The sequence below is a fragment of the Arachis ipaensis genome, chromosome B05, assembly GCF_000816755.2.
Source record: "Arachis ipaensis cultivar K30076 chromosome B05, Araip1.1, whole genome shotgun sequence".
Lineage (NCBI taxonomy): Eukaryota > Viridiplantae > Streptophyta > Magnoliopsida > Fabales > Fabaceae > Arachis > Arachis ipaensis.
In genome coordinates this window covers 29,842,766-29,847,523 of record NC_029789.2, presented here as the reverse complement: position 1 = coordinate 29,847,523, position 4,758 = coordinate 29,842,766, and the positions used below count along the sequence as shown (strand labels likewise).

The following is a 4,758-nucleotide window of genomic DNA, read 5'->3' as shown; positions in this document are numbered from 1 at the left end:
CACAACAATTCAGCCAAGCCAACATCCATAATCATTCGAGTCAATCAAATAATACATAAGGCAGATACAATCACTAATTACACCATATCTCACATCAGTATCCATATGTAATAATTCCAATAATAAACTGTAGTTTTCGAAAAGCGCCCCTACCTCAAAACGCAATTCCATAACTCAAACGCGTCACCGAGTCCTTTCTGCCTCGACCCGAAATCAACAATCAAAATCCTGGCTACCAAAACCTCAGCTCCAAACCGTTTTCTCAGCAACCATAATGACTCTAATCACAATATATAATAACCGAGATTAACTCTCATAACAACAAATGCTACAACTCCTCAACGTATAATAGGGTAGTAACTAGAGGGCTTTCAGATCGAAATGCTTACCGAACCGAAGGAGGAACGGCTGAACCGAAACAGTGGTGGCTTCCGAATCGGTTCGGCGGCGACCACCTCAAGCGGCAGCAGTGATAACTTCCGATCACGATAACCGTGACTGCACAACAACGTCATGACCATAAGACCCAGGAACAGGAAGGAATGAGAACCAACTGCAAAGACCCTTACCGGCGGTGGTTTCAGCGGTCAAGGCGATTTTTCTCCGGCGGCCAGAACTCCAGTGACGCTGCAGCAGTGACGTTTTCCGGCGGCAGAGGCTTACCAGCACACCCCATGAGCAGCGACAAGGTTCCTAACAGCAGCTGGGCTTCACGGCGGCGGAGTAAGCTCGACTGGCAACGGCGCGGCTGGAGGTCACAGCGCGTGCGGCGGCGACACGGAAGGACTCCGACGCGGTGGTTGGACCTCAGCTCGGCCCTCAGATCCATTCTCTCCTTCGCGCGTCTCTGCTCCGGCGGTGGGGTGAACGCCGACGACACGGGTTCCACGGCGAGGAGCGACCGCAGCCACACAAGCCCCACGGAGACGGCGGCGAGTTGGACGCGGTTCTGGGCAGCGCAGCAGCTTCTTTCAATCTCTCTCCCTCAGTCCAGATCGGAACAACTCCATAGTGGCAAGGATGGCAGGACGCGACGGTGAAGCTGACCGCAGCAAGGCGCGACGGCGACTGCGACGGTAGTGAGCCCAGCATGCCGGCGCAATCCTCTTTCTCTTCCCCTCCGCGGCCCTCCGTTCTTTCTTTTGTTTTCTGTTTCTTTGTTCATGGAGGAAGGGGAAATCGTGGGTGAAAGGGGGGACAAGGCATGGTTTCGGCTGTTGGGATGAAGGCTTTAGGGTTTCATTATTTTGAAAGTTAGGGTTAGGGGCAAATTGGTAATTTCAAATGAAATTGGGGATAATGTAGTAATTGAAACCCAATTTAAATCCAATACTATTTGTATATAGAAAAATACTATTTACTCATCAATTCTACAAATTATTTTCAATAAAATGCCCAAATCTAAAAATTAGAAATAATATACTTAATTTCTTCATTTTTCAAAATAGCAGTAATAATATTTAAAATATTACTTATCTAATCCAAATCATATAAAATCCTTATTATTTCATAACTATCAACTTTATAATATAATTATAGAAAATAATCCAATAATTATCATATTAGATAATAGTCATAACTTATCTCAAGTTCAATAAATCAAAACTTGCCTTAATTATCTTTAATAAAATGATCTCTGAAATTAAGGCTATAAATAACAGTAGGATTTGAGACTTGATCATAACAAGACTTTTCAAAGATTCTGGGTCTTACAAAAATAATTCAATCATATAGTATCATGGGATAAATTATAGGGTCATCCTACGGTGCTGAAAAGAATTTTTTTCTGCCGGTGCTGAAAGTATATGGCATGGTGAAAGAGAGGATGTGTGGTTCTGTTGCCTCCAAACTGCCGACAATTTCTGCGCCAAAACTGATGGTGATGTATGCTGAAAATTTGGTTAGATGATAATAACCTTGTGTTAATGATACCAGTTATGTTATTGGGCCTATTTTTGAGGATCCAGTAAATATTTGATCTCATTGTTTTTTGTTATGTTATGGAACAAAAATAAAGTGAACATAATATATATCACACTGAATTACGGGTTTTGTTTTACGTTTTGGGCCATGAAATATATTTTTGGACATGAACATGAAATTGGATCATAAAAATACTATTATAGTAGTAATAAACAATAAAAATATAAAACCAAAGAAAATAAATAATAATAATAATAATTATAATATTTTTTTTAAAAAAAGAGAAGATAGCTATAACTTTATTTATTTTTAAAAAAGAATATTTTTTTGGATATTTAATTTTTTAAGTTTAATTATATTTAATTTTGAAATTAAATAAATTGAAAAATTTAAATAGTAGTATTTTGAGTTTAAATATAAATTTTGAAAGTCTATGTTAAAGCGAAAATTTATGTTTAAACTTAAAATAATTTAAAATAATTTGAGGTATGCAATCTTAAATTTTTTGTATTAGCATTCAAAATGTTGTATGTTAAGACGGTTCCGAAAAAACGCACTGGACCGGCTGGTTCAATCGCTGTAACCGTGAACCGGCAACAATGTCTTAATCCGAAGATATGAAAATCGGTTCGAACCGTAAATCAAGAAAAAAAGCGGTTCGAATAATAGGTAAAACCGCAGATTTTAAAAACTGTGATCAAACAGGTGAACCGGTTGGTCGAACCGAACCATGATCCGACCGATTTTTGGAGAAGGCAACTAAACATCTTCATTTTTCACTCACTGAACCTGCAATCCCTAATCTTACTCCATCGCGCAAGCCTTAGCCCCTAATCGATCTCCCCTTCGTCTCTCACACACACAGTCCTGGGAGGAGGGCTGCCTCTCAAGTCTCAATCTCATCGAGCTCACCTCTGTCCAGCCACCGCCTCGTGCTCGCTCACTTCGCCTTCATTGCGCAGCAGTCATCGCATCCTTCGAAGCCTCCGTCGCACAACCTTCGAAGCCTCCATTGCGTAGCAGCCATCGGAACCTTCGAAGCCACCTTCCGTGGAAGTCACTCACCGTCGCGAGTTCATGGAGCCAGCTTGGAGATTCGCACAGCCCTTTCCGTCGCGAAGTCAGTCGTGGAAATCGCAGCCACCGCTACCACTCCTTGCCGTCGCGCAGTATCTTCCCGCCGGCGCCAGCCCTGTTCGACCCTTCCACCCCAGCCACTGTCTCTGTCGCCGGCAGGTCTGCATTCTTCCCTGTCTTCCACTAACCCTAGGTATAAATCTAATTTGTTGTAATAATAATTATTGAAGCATGATTAATTGTTTGTTTTAAACTTTGTTGTTGATTGTTTGATACATGAATCCGAGACCAGTGAGCTGCCGGTTAAACCAACGAACCAGTGACCAAATAATCTGATCGGTTCAATCACCAGTTCGGTTCTGACAACTATGTCCCCTCATTACTATTACTCGGTCCGTGCCAGTTCAAATCCAATTCCGTATCCATCCAACTATGGTTGCATGAAGCTTTTCTCATATCCCCAACTGATTTTCATGTAGGAAGGTCGGAGACCGTTGATAACGAAAAGCTAGCAATCGGGACCGACAAACACTTTATCCAACAAAAATATCTCAAATCATTACCTTAATTATTTTTTAGCAACATCTAACAGAGTCACATAAACACATATCGCAGCAAATCAACCTCCGCTCCACCCACTGTTGCAGCAGAAGTTGTCTCCGTGTGGATCTCACTCACCAACATGCGTCGCACTCCCCTACGGCCATCTAATTTCATTACATGCAGAAAAAAAATTCCCTTTCAGCACCAGAGTATTGGCTTTAGGAGGAACCCTACTATAGTATCATATAAGAATAGAAAATGTCCAAATAAACTAGGCCGATACTACGGGGCTGAAACATAATTTTTTAGGATTTAGGATGTAAAAGGTAGTTTTACAAAAATTTATTATTGCATATTGTAGTGAACGAGAGAAATAAAAATCGCTGGAAAAAAAGTACTTTAACACAACTTACACACAAGCATAATATTCTTTGGACACTTGTGGAATGGAAAAATGTAGTGCTTAAATGATAAAGCTTTATGAAAAAATTATCAACCATTTTAGGCCTCATTTGTCAAAAAGCTTTTTAACTACAAGTCTCCATAATGGAGCAGATAGCTGTCATTTTTTGGATTCTCTCACCAGTTTTTAGGGCTGGAAGTGAGTCAAGCCAACTCATGAGTCACCTCGAACTCAACTCGTTAATAACTCCATAACCTAAACTCGTGAACTTGTCAGCCAAGCTTGCTCCATAAGATAAATAATATATAAAATTATTCTTTTTAAATATCTTTAAAATATATAACTTATAATTTATTGATATAGAATTATCGGTTAAGTTCCTATTATATATTTGAGCCAGGTCGTGAGTTCGAGTCAGCTCCTGAGCTTTCGGTGGGTCGAGCTTCAGCTTAAGAATTCGGTTTCATTGTTAACGAGTCGAGCTCTGAGCCAAGCTCAATTTTTGTGAGTCGAGCTTGAGCGTGATCAACCTCGGCTCACAAACGCTCACTTCCAGCCCTATCGGTGTTAAACAACAAAAAGAACAACTTAGAAGGAGTTGAAAATTTTCTTTCTAGAACTAGGTGAGACTTAACACCAACCATTATTCACAAACTATTATTTATTCTTAAAACAAAGTAATAATTAATTAATTATTACTTAACTGAAAATTAAATAATATCCCATTTAAATTATAAAACAAATTCTTTAATGCAAATATCAAAATTTAAAATTTTATAACTTGAATTATATCCATTTAAATAAATTCATAA

The 4,758-nt window shown here is 39.6% G+C and overlaps 1 long non-coding RNA gene across 1 annotated transcript in view; it reads right to left on the bottom strand.

Moving 5' to 3' along the window:
• Window positions 1-364, bottom strand: part of LOC110262794 — a 2,220-nt gene extending 1,856 nt beyond the window's left edge. Inside the window, exon 1 of the long non-coding RNA XR_002347793.1 lies at window positions 154-364. This is a non-coding gene — a long non-coding RNA (uncharacterized LOC110262794). The remainder of the gene's footprint in view (window positions 1-153) is intronic.